This window comes from Lineus longissimus, chromosome 7, assembly GCF_910592395.1.
Source record: "Lineus longissimus chromosome 7, tnLinLong1.2, whole genome shotgun sequence".
Lineage (NCBI taxonomy): Eukaryota > Metazoa > Nemertea > Pilidiophora > Heteronemertea > Lineidae > Lineus > Lineus longissimus.
In genome coordinates, this window is record NC_088314.1 from 648,541 (window position 1) to 667,202 (window position 18,662).

The 18,662-nt window shown below is 43.5% G+C and overlaps 1 non-coding gene across 1 annotated transcript; it reads right to left on the reverse strand.

The window, feature by feature from the left end:
* Positions 1 to 17,157: 17,157 nt before the first annotated feature.
* On the reverse strand, positions 17,158 to 17,276 carry Trnal-caa (transfer RNA leucine (anticodon CAA)). Its single transcript has 2 exons — positions 17,239 to 17,276; positions 17,158 to 17,203 (listed from the first exon to the last, which is right to left on the reverse strand). It is a non-coding gene; the product is annotated as a tRNA-Leu (tRNA).
* Between the last annotated feature and the right edge of the window lie 1,386 nt (positions 17,277 to 18,662).

Sequence of the window (18,662 nt, forward strand, 5' to 3'; positions counted from 1 at the left end):
ATCTTGCTGCCAAGCCCTCACAGACGAACCCAATTACACAAGGACATTGCCACTTTTCATAATGATCCGCAAGGTCAGTGTTTCAGTCGATGTTCTTGTATAGTGACAAATTGATAGATATATGATCCTCGTCATCTTTAATGCATAATGCATTGAGACCAATCGCTTTAACTTCTAGCGCCCCGATTACCCTTACTCCTATGAATCGCGTTAACGATTCCGCAGGTGAGCCTGCAACCCACTCACCTACTTCTCAATGATGGCCGATACCGAAATCTTCGATTTTGTCCTCTGGCTTTGACTGCGATGATTGTGATGTTGATATAAGATGACGTTTTTCCTCTGATCTTTGATAGTGTATCGGGATTTGATCCGGTTTATAGTGGATGATTGCTAGATAATAGATGATTTGCCTTTACCTCCATCTTATACTGCTATCAATCGGACCTCATGAGATGGGTACATAGCGAGTGCATCCGGGGGCGACACCCGGGTTTCAGGGAGTGACTTCCGATTGGACTTTCTTGTTGCCAGAGCTCAGTTATTTATTGTTGCCAGAGCTCAGTTATTTATTGTTGCCAGAGCTCAGTTATTTATTGTTGCCAGAGCTCAGTTATTTATTGTTGCGAGAGCTCAGTTATTTATTGTTGCCAGAGCTCAGTTATTTAATGCAATTTGATGATTAAATTATTCACTCTAATTAATGAAAAATACCAAAGATGTTCTAGGCATTCGCTCCAGAGTCGCCAGTCAGTTAATGGTCATTTTCACGTCTTGACTAAGATCTTGTGACGGAACATATTTTCGAACTTCAATGTTCAGTTTGTCGAGCATCTAATGCGACATGCCGCCTCTTACACTCTGTCTGATGGAAAGTTCTACCATTGTATGGCAGCACTGAAGAAAACCACTTTACTAAATTGACGGACCTTTCTTGTCGCCCCATCTCTATCTACTAGTTGATATCATTCCTGTCTCAGGAAAGAAATGTCTCACTTTTACTGGTAGAACTTATGTGCTCTTCGCATACGTCAATATGGCAGTGCAAAAACACAAATACAAAGTTGGCACCATCAAATTAATGAAATGCTCATCAGTGTATTGTGAAATAACAGGTTTTAAAGGGCATCACTGAGAACGTCACCACACTCCGGCCTAGTGATATTTGCCACAGGAGCCAAATGTCAGGATGATTTTTTGTGAGGATGTTCTGTTCCATCCGGTTCCTTCGCTATCATGGTATGACGCACTATTGACAGGAAGCGTTCATTAGATACCAGCATCCCCCTGGTGCAGTCGCGAAACACGCATTCCGATTTAATACCGCAACGACTAAATGGCTGCCGGAACGCTCCGCCGTGTCGGCAATTACCCCTTTCCTGCAAACGGACAGCCCTGTCGCGTTTGAGAGATAAGTGGTGTGGTGTGAAGAAAAACCGAGTATCCCCTGGCAGAGGATGCTCAAATTGTCTCGGCACTGCCAAGGGCATTCCCCAAGGTCGGTTTTTGGTTTGATTAGCAGGTACCGTTGGACATGTTAAACCGGAGCCGCCATGTCGAAAAGAGGCATAGTGGGTCAAGGTCATTTTTAGTGGTTTTAGTAAGGCTTTGGGGAGATAATTACAGCTCTTGTTAGTGGTTAGTTATGTCCTTGATCCAAGCTCTGAAGAAATTGATGAGCATTTCGAAAAATAACTCATGAAAGCGCTGCTACTCTTGACCTACTAAATAGAGATGCAAATGGGATTGTAAGGGCCTGTTACAAACATCTATTTTATAGCGGATGTTCGTGCCGAGAGTGAAAGGATGAAATCTGCAAAGACTCTTAGCTACCACGGAATTGGTTTTTGTCATTGCGACGTCTTCTTATCGTGTGTAATAGGACATCACACATGGGATAGTAGCAGTTGGCGGCGTTTATATATTGCTTTCAATTATCGCAGTCGGCAATTATTGCATGACGAGAAAAAGGCCCATATTACTAACGTGATGAACGACTCTATCCGTTTGGAGTAGGCAGAGGAAAGGTATGATGAAGCATCAGATGCGAGTACCTGGATTGATAACCTTCTCTGACTGGGTCGAGTGCCGCCTTGAAGAAAAAGTTGAGAAGAAATCAGTTCTGATTATGGAGCTTGAGGTTTGTAAGGCTTATAGGTTTAATGCTTTGAAGTGGATGGCATGAATGCAACAGTTCCGGTGCTTGTATCGACTATCTGTTTTAGTTACTGTAAAGTATGAGTCAGTGGCGTCATGGCTAAGTTAGAAAAGAGTCCACAAGAATAACAAGCTAGGTGGAGGAGAGGGTATGCTAATGTACTTTGCTACATGTTGAGCACACGAGTAATGCAGCCGGGGGCGGTAGCAGTTGGTAACAAAGAAATGTCGCCCTGATTTGCTGAACCGCGCTTGCCCTCGAGGCTACTTGAGGTCAATAACCCCCGATGTAACTAAACCTCCTACAAAGGTAGAGCACGATGCCAATCATACCTTTCCACGGATGTTTCCTCAAGAAGCATGATGACAGGAACAATTTCATAAACTGATTTCTTTCGCTCAGTCAAGTTCGAATTGCGCAAAGACGAATGGAATGTCTGATATGATTGATTTGAATCCAATTATCGAGGAGCGAAATAATAAAGCCAATTCAATTATTTTATGATTTGTCGTCTACAAAAAAGACCTTTGATTTGGTTCGGATTCACGGATAGCAATATGTTTGATTTATTGTCCTTGGCTAGTTGTCAAGGCTGCTCTCAATCTTTGTAGGGGCTGTCATGGCCATTCCATTGACAGAAACAGCTAGTAGTCGTGTTTCCACCTTTTTCATGCCTTTTGGAATCTATATTGCCCTTTGGAATGAATGATGAGCGCTCTTCTGTCGTTAAAGACCATGATGAATGTTATCAAGTGCGTATAAAGGTCTTTATACATACTTGATGTCATGTATGGTTGGTGTAGCTATATTCTAAGATGATTTTCTCGATCATCAGAACATTTGGAAGTGATCTTCATGCGCTTGAAAAGTATAAACACTCAAAAGCCATGCCCAGTAAGGTTCTCTTAGACCATGCTCCTGCGGAAGAATGAACAGGAACGGGAAAGCACACAAACATGACTTCCATTGCCTGATGAGTACACACGACCTTCGATTCGTCTTTGTCTTCGACAGGCTGCGGTGAAAATGGCATTGCATATTCCTTACCTAGCCCACTTCACTGAGGTCAGCAAGTACCCAGTGAAGGGCTTTGAAGCTCATTTTGGATCACAGATCACCTCTTGTGGCACGACGGCTCCTTCAACCCAAACGCTGTGTCCTTTTACGATATAACACGCCCAATGACAATGTCGGTATCCTGATGACATTGATTTGCCATCCTCGCGTGGCATGTGGCTGTCGAAGTCAGTCATCCCTGTAACACTTATCAAACGCTTGGGCGATCATGGAGTGAGAAACTGGGGGAGAACACGGATTCTGATGGGGTAGCATGACATGAATAGCCTCATGGGATCGTCATTTAGCAGCCAATAGGATGAAAAAATTACAGCTGACAAATATTTGGTTTGATTAGCTGGAATGATTGCACTCGTGTTTGATTGGCGCGAGTGTGAACCGATGACCTGTGTTGAAAAAGAGGAGCAGGGGCTATGGGCAGTTGAGGGTAAAGTCTCAGCTGAAAACAGCACATTTATAAGCCAAGATATAAGACATTAGATGCATAAGATAGAAATGCCATGTACAATGTACACGAAGTCTCACTATCATTGTCATAAGTTCAATGTGACTCAATCACAGTCGCACCTTTAGCTGTTCTTTATCATAGTATCTTCATCAGAAGCTATTAGTTGGATTGTTATGGCCATAAACGGCTGATGTGATAGCAGTGCCGACGATCACCTTGCTTTACTGACACCATTCAGCTCTGTTTAAGAGTCAACAGAAACTCCGGTTTTTCGTGGATGCTGTGCAAGTATTGTCTGTCGTACATTTTATCTCAGTTTCCTTGTCGAACTGTGACCATCAATCGATGCATTTCCTCAATATGTTTAAGCGGCGAATTTTAATTCGTTCTACGTTTAATGAAATAGAACCCCATATAATGTGACTATCAAGAAATCACCGCCACCACATTTCACTGTAACCTGAATATAGACAGCCCCTTTGAGCAACAGCAAACGTTATCATAACAATACCAAGTCGCAGAATCGGCAAAATACCTCATAAAATACACGATGCAAATAGCTATGTTGGCTTCGTAGATTAGAGTCTACTCTGTTCGCAAACGTGAGCTCAAAGGAACTGAACAATGGACACAATCCGCCTTCTGCTGGTACCGGTAGTAAGACATTGATAAAAATCACAACAGTTATTTCTATGGCTACAGTACCCTAAGCTAATTTCTTGGATGACGAATACTAACCAGCGAGAAATCTCGGCTCTCTAGCTCAATGTAAGAATATCTTCTATGCAGCATCTGAGATTCTACAAATCTCACTGTGTGGTGAGATGATGTTGGTCATTATCATTACTTTGAGTTTTTAATATCCCAACCCATCGCTTTATTGTTAGTTTTTACCATACCATACCACCGTATTGACATTATTTTGTATAGTCCACTTTGTAGCCTACCAAGCTTCACGATATCAGAAGCTCAATGCTACCCTATGATATCATGTCGCAAGGACCAATAACCGGCCCAAAATGATTTTGGCTCAAACCATTCTCCAGGCAGATCTTGTGATCTACTCCACGAATCGTGAATTTAGCGGCCTGTGTTTACAAACTACGACTCTCTACGTCGTTAAGCTGCTGCAAGTTTAGACGATGTTTTCTTTTTCCCTTCGTTCGTCTTCCTGCATTCATGCTTGTGATCAATGGACGATCAGAGACATTCATCAAATGACCTTCAGCCCATTGACGTGGGTAACCGCTCCGCGAATGCCGCAATGCGATGCTCTTTGTGACATGCATACGGTCATCCCCAGGGATAATATATCAGAGATAGTAAAAAGATGATCATGCTGTGGTTGTTGATTGTAAAGAAAGGCTTGTTGAGTTGAAGATTCTGTCATCGCTGTGTCTATTGTTAGTAAAACGAGGAACAATGATAAATCAGATGTCCTGAGTACGCACCGACAAAACAAGTTGGAAGGATCGTTTCATATTTCATCTCGGCTTTCCCGTTCCAGTTCATTCTTTCTTAGAAGCATGGTCTTCGAAAACCTTACTAGACTTGTCTTTCAGGCGTTCACTCTTTTCAGACGCATGAAAACCTCTTCCAAATATTCTGAGGATCCGAAAAATGGCTATAAGGCAGTGATTCCAGATGACATCGATGGTCACCTCAAGACTTCCCTGAGATTCGTCCTTTGGTGGGAATCGGCACCAACTGTCCTAATCCCATGTATCATTACCTCGAACACCTTAAAGACGCTATCTACCCAAGATACACTGACAAGGGGATCATGTTGGGTGATGAATGGCCGCTGACTGTCAAAGAACGATTCGGAGCCTTGTTACTACGGCAGGTGTGCAATTTCGATCAAGATTTGATCGACGCAGACGTGCTTGTTGGTACTTCTTTGATACCAGTTTGGTTGGAATGACTGTGATACATTGCAAACCCTTTGTGTTTTTATCCCCTTGCCATTTCTTGCCTCCTTCATAACTTCGTCTAATCTGGAAAGAGTTTAGAAGACTTAATAGTGACACCAATGGCACCAACAACAACAACAACAACAGCAGCAGCGATTGTTTCGTTTGAAACGTATGAAATACCTCATCAGAGAGAGAGAGAGAGGGATGCATGGCCATCTGGAGAATTAACCGTTCATTCCTGTGGTGATTAACTCGGGGCATGATGCCATGTAGGAAACCCCCTTGGATGCCACATCCAACCACTGTCATTCTTAATTACCAATCACTGATGGAATTAATGGAGAATGGGAAGAATGTGTTTTCGTCTGATATGTCCTTGAGTAGACCGCGGTGTCGAACCCAAGACGGAAACTTCCCTTTAAGTGGTGAAGCGTGTGACTACTGGTCGTTCGTCATTGTCATAGCGTTCTCGCTGGGAAAAAGGTTGATTCAAATCGAATGATTATCTGTATTTGATCTTAATCATATGCGGCTCTGGTTTACACCTGTCAGTTGACTTAATTACTGATGGTATCGGGACCTATGTTTGTAGTAGCGAAACAGGTTTGCGCGACTGTAGACTCATTCGATCTTAAACACCCAGGGTATTCTCAAAGTCCCGCCCCATCTCCACCAGATGAACCAAGAGATGAAGCAAAACTCTCACTGGTTCCAACTACGCAATGCATGTCTTGTAATTAAAGTTGTCTTGCCCATCTTTAGAATCAAATGACTCGCAGCAGAGTCTTTCAATAAACGAGAAATGATATAAAGAAGGACATCGGGGATATTCTGTTCCGTGTGTGCCGTCGCTAAGATCCCAGCTCGCCCACTGTGAAAGAGTGGCCATTTGTGTGACAGGCTCGCAGGTTGACCACCTCACCCGAGGTCGCCCTCGGGCCTAACGCCACTAATGATGTCAATGGGTTGTGTGCAGATCGGTGGTTAGCCTCACCCTGCACGTAATCAGACTGTGATTGGTTAGATACCGTCAGAATCTCGCCTATCTTCATTCATCCTATATACATCTGTTGAGAGGTAATTCTGAACAGCTCCCGTGGCAACAGTGCGGAATTTGTGATTATTGAAAAATACCAGTTGAGTAGTTGATCGGCACAACTGATGACAGTCAACCTAGTGCTCGTTCTGTAGCACAGCTACTCTGGCCCAGAGCTAGAGAGAGAACCGAAATTGCCAGTATGGTGGCTGTGGACCGTCGATGCGAGTTCCAGTCGTTAAAAAAGTACAACTCCTCCCAGAGCTCGAGAGAGACTGGTAGCTGAGGACAAGCGACCCGAGTTGCAGTCCTCAAAAGAGTTCACTAACCACTCTATGTTTTGAAATCGTATCTCCTGCCGTGACATTTTCCCAATGGTTCATTTGGATAGTCGTGTCCAAGTATACCACTGGAGAATCATCGATGTTCCCTGTAAATTGAATTAAACAAATCTAATTTGACATCCAGGTAAATACGTTCAACAACTTAACTCAAGGCGTACGTTCGCTACTCAGTCAATCTTTTCATTTAGGGCCATTATCACGTCTGCACAACGTACGCTTTTTTTACTTCTCCAACCATACGAACCATCAGCGAATGCGAAAGGAAAAAGGTATTTCCATACATACGTGGATATACGCTATAAGGCCCTTCTACTTAAACATGAGCTAAGTATAGGGCTCAACAGCGCTGGCAATAAGACCTACAATTTCTTGTCGAATATCATACGAAAAACGATCCATCCTGAAAGCTTCGGTCATATTTAGAATAATAACTATCCTCCCTCTTGCAGTCCACGAATAGAGAACTGATCGTTGCTTTTATTATCTCTCCATTAAAAGCTTTGAAGTTGTCAACTTTGAAGGTATAAACTTGAGCATACCTTTAAGATTTCTTACAAAACCTGGTCAAAACTAACATAGCAAAACATAACCCCATGAAAATACCAAATGATCACGGCGGCTTGGCCAACACAGCATGTCATCAAACCGTGGTTTTGATATCAAATCCTACTCTCTCTCCGGTGTCCTTGTTGAAGTAAATACTGCTTTGAGACAACCGGAATCTGTCCTGATCGTGATCTCATTTCAAAGGGCGTCGTCTTACAGAAGGGCTGGGCTAGGATGCCAGGAACAGTCTGATAAGCCAAAGCGTAATCACCGATTTGACTGGTTGTTTTTACTTCAGAGAAAATACGATTTAGTACCAATTATTGTCATCGTCATTGTCTTTTGCCTCTAATACGGTAAAGAGAAGTTCCATTTAGTGTATTGCCCTTTTTTATGGATTCCCCTGCTGGAATTATAGTTCAGATGCCGCAGTGAACGAACTTGGCCAAGCTCTGGCAAGATGAGGCTTTTTAGCCAGCTTGAACAGTAGTCCTGCAGAATGATGTTTTCCAAACAAACATTTCAAAGTTTGCATACATGTATTATACTGTACGTGATGTGCGCAAATGTATGCATTGCTACAAGCCAGATAAACTTACCATCAAAGGATAGATAGATGTACGGAGACTATGAAGTTGGCTTTCCGGCAGAAAAAAATGGTACAAGGAACAAAATATGAAGGAAATGAGCGCTGACAGCGGGCCTCATTCATGTAATGGCGTTGTTACGTGCCTCACAGTAAGGGAACTTCCGACCATTGACTCGACAAATAGCACACTCAGTGTAAGGAGGTGCGCTCCGCTTCTAATGAGACACGATTAAGACCGTTGGAGATACAAAAGTCATTTTTAGTCACAGAAAACCAGGAACATTAAAGAAAAACGATACGCCTACGATTGGCAGGGGCTAGTTTTTCCGGTGTGGTGGTTCAAAGGAAGCCTGTCGTGAATCATTCACAACTCGCCGAACTTATTTCTTCCTTCTTAACCATAGGTGGTTCTCTGGCAGAAAAGGTCTTCCTCCCTTCAGGTGAAAGCTTACACCAGCCTCGCCACAAGCTTTCCCTTCCCTAATGTGTCAAACTGAAATGTATTTTCAAAGCCAAAATTTTTTGGGAGCCGTTGATGTTTCTTCAAGATTTTGAGCAGAAAAAACAAGTGAAAAAAATATTTGGCTTTGCATGTTCAGAACCGTGTAAAACAAATTTGAGAGACCGGTTTTCGAAACCACGTTCTCAACATACTTCCAAAACAACCTTTAAAATGCTCGTCTTTGGTGACACCCTGCTTCTGAGTCATGGTCGATGTTGATGAGAAAATTACCGATAATTAGAAAATGTTGCTGTAATTTTTGTGTCAACCTCGAAGAGCATCCGCTTATCAGACTCAAGCTTGATCGCTACCGGAAGTATCCTTATATACATGTATCCAGAAGTATTAGGGTAGCAGGAAGGGTTGGGCGTTTGTGGTTTCTGAGTCTGAGGGGGTTGGTGTCTGTTGACTGTGCTTTAAGAGAGACTAGGCATGGCGCCAGTCTCTCTTAAAGCACAGTCAACAGGCATTTGGTCTCAGTATTTGGGTTTTGATTGCCATGACTGTACCCCTGTAAAAGTCAGAGGAGGAGAAGTTTGGAATGATGAAAGCATTGAAGAAGAAGAAATGTTATTATATATTGAGGAAAGCAAAATTTATTATGAGACTAGAAGGCAGTGTCCTGACTTGATTATTTTGAAAATGGCAGTCTGAACACATTAAAAGGTGGAACATGGCATTTTATCGACTTTGAAGTGTTCCGCAGTTAAAGGGAGACTATAGGCAGCAGCTAGGTAGGCAAGATAAAGTCATACAAATTTGCCAATAGGGGTCAGTCATATCTCTAGGCATGGCGCCAGTCTCTCTTAAAGCACAGTCAACAGGCATTTGGTCTTAGTATTTGGGTACAGAATCAAGGCAGCTCAGAGAGCAATGATTGAACGATGCTGTGGACAAGTCCAAGGATACTGCATCAGTCACGACCAACTTCTCATCAGAAAGCGTCACCACCAGCATATTCAATGTTCAGTTCCAACCTGTACCAGTCCAATGCACGCCTGTCATGGTCAGCAGTGGTCAGCGTAGCGCGATATGAAACATTCTTCCGAAACTCAAGCGAGGTAAGTCTGCTCATTAGCCTATCTCGCGCACTGCTCCTTCTTGTCAAACATCGTAGTGAAATCGTGGTACAGTGTGGCGTCCTCGAGGATTGCAGCTGGTCGGACAGACGTGAGGTGGAATGTGGGCGGCTGCACTTCTTCGTTGATGTGCGATGGCAGATAGCACAGTTGTTGCGTTGCATGACAGCTGAAAGTGAATGTGATATCATAGAACTGAGGCGTTTGCAATGAGACTATAGGTGAAGTAGAAGCAAGGAGTGAAATGGGCCATCTTCCAGTGACTAATATACAGAGTAAGGGCACTGGGTGTTGTTAGATTCAGCATTGAATGTATTCCTCGTACAAGCGTGAATAGTGTGGACATACAGTGAGAGGTGAGAGACCCCTATTGACTACTTCTTGTAACTTTATCTTGGATATTATATTAGTATTGAACTTCTAGCCATGGATTATGAAGAAATTGAAGTTGTAGGCATGGAATATGAAAAATTATTCAACGTTGAAAGACATTATTCCATGAGGCTTTGCCGTGATCGCAAAGGACGCGACGCGATTGGTTCACATGCTAATGAGGTATGATAATGATAATTACCTCTATAATGCTACTTGGATAGCGACTGTGTCGTTGATTGCAACAGTGGTCTATGTCAATGTGTGCCTGTAATGTCAATGAAGTATGATGAGGTGATGACGATAGTGCAATTGACTAGGTGGCGCATTTTAGAATCAGCAGTGAGCACTGTGTGTAACATGGTGGAGGCAGCGGAGATAATAACTGTGTCGAAAGTATTGTTATAGGGCCTTCCCTAGGCCCATGGGGTTAAATTTACAATCCACGATTGAAAAGATGTAGTTTGATCGCATTCAACTATAAATCCATTGAACAGTTGTGTTCCTTGGCTTTAGTCAACCGATGACCTTTTGTTGGGCCATGATCGGGGATTGTAAACTGTAAATGTATTATGGACTGGGAGACGGGGGAAACACAAGTGAAATAGACCAAAACAAGTGATTTTGGGGCTTTGGTTTAGACGCATGCCCCACATGCGCCATGCGGGATTATGCGGGATTATACGGTTCATGTGAACTTGTTGACATCTACATGATCTAGTGCCGTTATTGGTCATGGTACATGGTAGGCCTAATCATCATGGCAATATGTTTCAGGAAAAGCTCGGAGTAAAATGAACTGCCGATGAATAATGATGTTGTTCATGTTTACCATGTTTACTATACATAGCCATAGGGTATGCACTGGCCAGTGCACTTTCTGCACGTCGTCATGGTCATGTTACATGTACGTGATACCTTGCATATTTTGTTTTTTGAATGCGCATGCTTTTTGGGCAAAATCACTTGTACCAACACTAATGAATAATGTCTTCTTATCCCTATGACTCCATACACAGTGAGGGCATTGTCCCATTCTCATCAAATGGTAACTTATTGTACCGTATTAGGGTGGAAGTTGGGGAGCAGATACCTACCGCTGCACGCCTGTCATAATCAGCAGTGATGAGCTTAGCGCGATATGGAACATTCTTCAGAAACTCAAGCGAGGGAAGTCTGCTCATTAGCATATCTCGCGCACTGCTCCTTATTGTCAAACATCGTAGTGAAATCGTAATGGAAAACGTCTGGCTTTGCGCCAGACGTTGAGACTAATAAGTGAAGAACTAGTAGGTAAAGAACTTCTACATGCGCGAGACTGCTCTGATAAAATTATCATTGCAGAGACTACGGTGACGTACACATATATTTTTTACAATCAAAAATGCCCTCAAAAGACGACATGGAATGATTATTTTATTGATATTTCCTACTATATACCTTCCAATTATCACTTTATACAAATAGATCGGCGTTATGTCGCATGCTTTTCTTTCCTGGTGACACTATAAAGCAAAATAGTTGCAACCCCGTAAATGCGCTATAAGTCCAATAATAAGTGACGGTGACCCGTTATAAATGTTTCGCCAGCTTCGCTTTTTTGCCGCTACGCGGCGCGTTGGGCCCTTGCGTCAAGGCGAGGGAAGATAATCACCTGGGTTTCTGGAGACCAATAACCTCAAGCGACAAAGCCTTGTTTCGTACTTGTTTATGCGGATCGACGAATTGAATAAGGAGGGGCTATACCAATCCATCTATATCTATTTGGAATTCCTGTCTACCTCTGTTAGCTCTTAAAGGATAATTCAAAAAGATTTGGAATATAAATGAATTTATTCGTGATGACATATTGCGTATTGATGACCATTGATGGGTCAGAACATATTTATACTCGCCAAGCTCTGCCCTGCATGACAAGATAAGGCGATTTGTAGGTTTTCAGACAATGTGATGGCGTAGTCTTGCCGTCCAATCGATCAGGCCTCATAAAATCGTCTCCCATCCAATTATTCGCCAATTGCTTCCGAGTCTTCTTACAACAATGCCATCTCTAACTACCTTACACCCGAGGAGTCTTTGGGAGAAAGAAATGGCCGATTGAGTAGCAAAATGGCCCCCTTGTGGCGGCACTGACACCCTAAGTGAGGATAATAACGTGAATGGTCATATGGTCGGCGATGATTGCTTGGATGCTGAGGGGAGGCACAGAGGCATTCACCCAGTATCCTGGCCTGCTGTGATCTCTACGAGGCACAGTTACAAGTAGCCTCGCTGCAGATTTCCTCTGTGTATTTTTCTGATCACTACCGAATGTCATCCTGGTTTTCTACTCATTTCGAATTCTTTCGATCTCGATGTCATTTTGAGTAGGTTGGAGAAAGCTGGGTAAAACTTAATTTCTTCCCAGGCATTTCGATGTCGCCGGGACGGTTCTGACGAAATCTTGAAAATGAAAGCACGTCGTCGCGGTAACATGGTTTAGATTTGTTACAGCAGTAAATGATATATAACCTAAATGATATTTGTGTTTTGTCATTTCTGCGGGAATTTTTTCAATAATAGACAAAAATTGCACATTGCATGTTCCTCTTACTCTAGTATTCTCATGCACAAAACTCTAGATGGATAATGTTTTTTAAACCCTACTCGGATATTGGTTTAACATCCCAAGCGTGAGGAAAGATGCCCTTCTGCGTTTTCGTGCAGAATTGCTTTTTTCGAATCATAAATTCTGAAGGTAAAATCAATTACTGTACGTTGGTTTATTCGTACAGACTTCACCACGCCACGCAAGCCCGCTCGCCCGCTCGCCCTTCAATATTCTGAATTCCGAGGTCGGAGACCTTGGAGCATCGGTGGAGTGACGTCCTTTTCATTGGTCATATCTGCTGAGGAAGTAGTCATCCATCAATTCTCGGGGTTTATCAGACGGATATTGATGAATGGATGAGGGGGACGTGTTGCTTGACCAGTCTGGGGTGGTCATGACCCGCATTCGGCAAGGGTGGATTGTGTGTGTGAATCCTGCGAGTACCCAGGGAAAACTTCTCGGATGATTTCTAGCCTTGATGAAAAAGTGCATCTTCCAACTGAGTCCTGTCCTCTGGTCACACCTTGTTTAACCGTCAAAAGTCAAAACGGGAGCTCGGACGTAGTTAGCGTTATCACAGGCCTTCGAGGTGGCTATTTAATGTGGCTAGAAACATGGCCAGATTGGCAAAGCTGCTAAGATCTATGGCGCTATCACTGACATTTCACTGAGAAAAAACGCAGTTAGGTAAGCTTCTTAGCGTGTTGCGCGTTTTCGTTACTCATTCGGCTAGCCTACGGCTGGAAGACAAAAGACTCGGCTAACGGTCGCATTTTTAGCGCTGGCGATATTTTTTTGGCACAGGCAATATTCAGATTAACCTTAGTGTTGGAAAAATCGACAAAGGATTATCATCATTCCTTGAGCAGTGTCAACAAAATGATGTGGTCTCGGCATGTTGATAACCCCGCAAAAACGGACCATGGTCGTTGGTTTTAATATGTGGTGTTAGGCCCGGGGTGCACTGGTAAGACAAGTCCACCACTTTTTGTAAGGTCTTTGTCGCCGTTCGTGTGCCTTCCTAAACTACCTTGGATGATTTGGCCTACTGCCTAGACCAAGTCTTCCTCTTCTCCTCCTCCTTCCTGTGCGTTCGAGATTGGTTGACGGCTTCACTAACATTATATTCTTGGTTATAGAGCGTTAGCTTGCATCACCTCATAAATTGATCTATCTGCATGTCGACTGTAATCACAGGCAGACGGCGAGTATCTACCAATGGGTTTACTGAATTGGCCGGGTGATTTCCCGAGCCGGAGTTTCAAATCATGAGAAGGCACGCCCGGTTGTAATCGACAGTTGGATTGTGTAGCTTACTCTTTTTAGAGAATCATTAAATAGTGGCCTAACCCAAGTGACAATCTCTCTGTTAAACCTCATGTCTAAATACCACTAAAGTGCATCACATCTTCAAACATGGTCATGCGTTAACACATACGGAGATTATCTTATACATGTAGTCAATGGGTCATGGTGATTTTACCTAAGATAGAGAGATTGTCGGTTACTGGCCTCTCTGTGGAGTCGACATATCTGTATCCATTACCACACCAGTAACCACGAATAAAGGCGGCCAGTACCTTTAGAGCGACCGACAGTTCAATTACCCTTATACCACTGCGACCCTGATTTGAAGCTGACCTGAGGGACGCCTGGAAAAGCCAGATTTCGCCAGTTTCTGCTTGACGACAATAGCTTCCTTTCGAGTCGAGGCGGCGCGGCTGATTTGCTGTAAATGTGGTCTACTTATTATTTTGAGCTAGTTTATCACCCACAAAACACTTTACAGATACTATCGATACCTTAATTTGCCCGTACCTAATTAATTTTTCTTTTGACAGCCGAGTAACGTACGTGTACGGTAACAGTCTAGGAGCAATTGCTTCGTACGAGCTCCTTCGCACCACGCAACTCCGGGCTCGTGAGCATAGATGAGCCTGAGAAGCGTGCGGAAGTACAGATTGGCCCGCTTTCTGAGAATGCCTGTTCCGAAACAATCTAGGTGGACGTGACCACAGCCTCGGTCACTCGGTCACCAAGTGGCAACGACCGCACAAATCTCGCCACTCCATGCCCGTGACAGGTAACTGGCTTGATCAGCTACCACTTGACCAGCTGCAGGATGATGAGTCCTTATCAACTTGGCAGCTCAGCCCGAGTTATTCAGGCGACTGCCGAAGAGATTGGCTGTTGCACGCGCCCTTTTTTGACACAGAAAAGTGGTGATGGAGAAGGTACATCTAACGATCAACTGTCTGAAAGATTCGAGTGAACGCGAGGAAGAATAGAGGGCGAATATCTTCGAAATAAATGCTCATAGATGAATACGACCCGGATGCACTTTGACTTCACTCAAAAAATTTCGTCAAAAATCAGCTGGACCTTTTTCTCCGCCGTCAAAAAGCTCCAACAGGACATTTTGCACCAGCGTAGCTTCACCATACCGAAAAAACAAGCACAACGGTTAGTCTTTGTCAGTTTTTCTACGATGCCAGAAAATGCTTCCGATTCCTTGCTGTGTGTATTCAAATCGTCACCCAACATAGCCCAGTTGAGAATATAGTCAAGGCGACCCTGGGGGTGTGACGGGTGACCGTAGCCGAGCCAGCTGAGTGGCCAGAGCCCCTCGCAGACATCAGTAGTCCGGGCTACAACTCTTCACTGGCAAAGGTATCATCACCTCGACAACAAAAACTAATCAGAGTGTTATTAGAAACGACGTTTACTCGATTAAGCTAATCATAAGTGGCTTTTTAGCAGCTCTCATCGTAATGACACAGTCTCCCTGATGCCTGGGGTAACTTGCATTGACCACGGAAGTCATAAAAACATTAGTATGCGGCATATAGTGGCCATTATCTACTGAATGGCAATTAGAGGAGAATGAAATCTGACCACAGGCTCTCATTACCTCATTAGGTTATCGTTGTCTTGATTAGATGGGCAGTTGAAGGCAAAGAAAGGGCGGTCAGTCACGATGCAGGAAGAAGAAGATTTTCGAAGAAAATGTTGATTCCCCAGAGATCACTTTAACCTCAGATCCATCTCACTCATGACCTTATACCTTTACCACCAAAACTTAAGAGAAGTTCAAAAGGGTTTGGTTACGATGACGGAAGGTCATAGAGTGGGTGGACTAATATTGTCTTCTTCTTGTGAACTTATGTGCCATTAAGTACAATGCTCTTAAATCAATATTATCCTTTCTTTTAGACAAGGAGACACGAAGTGATCTGTGTCAGATGAAATGTCATCGCCTTAAGACATCAAATGTATCAGTCTTTTGTCATACCCTCTTTGAGCTTGTGTTTAAAATCAAGCAGTGACGTCTGTGGGCCCGGATGACACGTGACCTTGATCGCGTGTGAACGAGATTTGGACAGTGGCCATCTAGGGAATATGGTGATGGGTTTTGCTTCCATCTCTAAACACGTATAGCAATGTCGTATACTTTGGCTTGGTTACGAAAACGAAATAAAGGTGTTTCGGAAATTGAAAGATAACAACCATTGGCGCCAAACGCCACTGGGCGTGAAAGTGAAATCAACGTCGGATGTCGTCGGACAAGATCCAAAACTCTGCATTTGAAATTTGCACGTAAGGCTGGTCAATTACTGACATTTCCGTTTCAAAATGTGTTATCTTTGTCAAAAACACACACATAACACTTGAGCGGCCATCCATCATCAAATTCTGAAACTTTGAGTGCATGATGAACCAAAGAAAAATGTTTCCACAAGCAGAGCAGGACGCGGCGGCGAGGGTTGAGGGATGTAGAATATCGACATCTCCTGGCCAAATTAATCATATTGATCAATGTTTTTTTCCGACTGGTTTCTAGCTGTATTGTGCTGTGAAATGTCACAGTCTATCACTGAATCGTTCACGGGAAAAAAAACAACCTTGTTGCAAAAACATACTCTGGCATTACGGCTTGAATAACATGACTGCTCCATCTGCCAGCATAACCAGCGCCCGCACTAATCACTTCCGCTAGACACCAACAGGCCCATCTTTGGCAATTTGCAGTCGCAGGAACTGTCATCGTCGAACATTTTTTCTGGTTAATTAGCATTTTTAATGGTGCAGTCTGGTTACCTGACATGCTAACGTGAAAGGTGCTAGCCCGAGGCAAGTGCAAATGTCACCGCGAGATTCAGCACTCGTGGGCTTTAAAGTTCTTATAGATAACCGTTTTGTAACAAAAGATCGGAGAGCACAATGAAACTCCATTACCGTTTTAGTAAGTCAACTAACATTCTGAACCATCAGAGGCAGTCTGTCCGTGACCTCCCTTCATTGGTGTAACCGAGTCCGGGTCGGCGGAGCGGACCCAAAACGGTCATCAAAGTCTACTTGAATGGCTAAATGGGATGCGTGATTCCTTTTATATGTTACAAAAGAGGAGTGTTAGTCGTTATGATGGCAATCAATGAGCAAATGTTCTGAGATTCAATTGCATAAAAGTGATAAAACGATGAAAAAGTTTTTAAAAAGGTATGTCAGAAGTGGGATTCGAACCCACGCCCACATTCGTGGACCAGAACACTCCACTGACTCATTGCAGAGTAAGGCATAAACCTTGAGTCTGGCGCCTTAGACCGCTCGGCCATCCTGACACGATGAAAGAGGCACAGCGAGAACAGAACTGATGCTCAAGTTTGACTCTCTTTCTTTTCCTTCGCCGTATCATGTTGAAGTTGAACCAACAAGAAGATATCTGGTAGGTGGTGAAGAGGAAACGTGAGAACGTTCGATTTCAAGCCAAACACGGAACGACCAATCTACTTCACTTCACAGTTCATTCGCTGCCATCAGCCACCTTCGGTACCTTTTATCACCACTAACCATGTCATGATGTGCATGATTGAACCGATTTCCGTTTTACATGATGTAATAATAAAGAATAGTCTTCAATGATTCTTGGTCTTCGTTGCCAATTCCAGTTGGTGATATTTCACTGCCGTCTTCACCACTCACGTCTGGATGCCCATGATGCGGCCATGAAACCTCCGCAGCCAGTAACATCAAGAGACGATCCCCTGATATCAAAACGACCATTCATGGCTTCATTACAGGTATTCATAAAGCGCCAGCATTGTTGCCAGATAATTTCACGATGGTTAAGATAATCTTGCCCATCATGGCTCAGTAATTTGTCCGTCAGCGAATAAGACGGCTTTGTTCAGACGGTCAGAAGGGAAACTTTTGGGGCAGTCAGGAAATGGACGAGCAATGAATGATCCTGCGAACAGATAATTGCCCATGTACATTTCCGTGTCATTCATTAGGGATGGGGAAGCTTGTGGCGAAGGTTGTAGCTTTTGGCTAAAGGGATGGACTATGTAAGCTCTCCTTGTTTATTTAAGAAGGGAAATTCAGCATAACAAAGGAACGGTTTGCAATTATGGGCATGGCGTTTTCATGCCAAGGACTGAGCCCCGATCAATCTTCCCTGAGCAACTGACCAACAGAACAACCAAGCAGTCAGCGGTGTTGATATGCGTATTCGGCTGTTCTTTTTGCTCTCAGTTTCCTCTTATATGAGGTAGCTTTTATTTCAGTCTCATTGACCGGACCCAAGTTATTTGGAAATCCTCGAGATGATCACTTAAGCAAGATATCCAGTAGGCTATTGATCGAGAAATCATACCGAGATGCTTGTGTGTCGCGTCACCAGCCTCTACTTAGGTGACACCTGCTCTAAAGTAACGAAACCACCAGGCTGCTTTCAAGTCATCCCGCTGAGGAAATCAGGGGTTAATGTTCGCTTCTTCGGCCGGAGAAGTGAACATTAACCCAGAGTCCCCGTTCTTGGTACATGTACTTGGTAAAAGTACGATGCGGCCCTTCTTGTTCCATTCCCCCGCTTATGCGTGTGGGTTGATTATTTCTTTAAATAGAATTACCGGTAAGTTATAATACAAAGTAGTTTGTCTTGGATCCAACGTTTCCATTTCGAATAACCAAAAGTCAATTTCTTCAAATGGAAGTGCATTATCGCC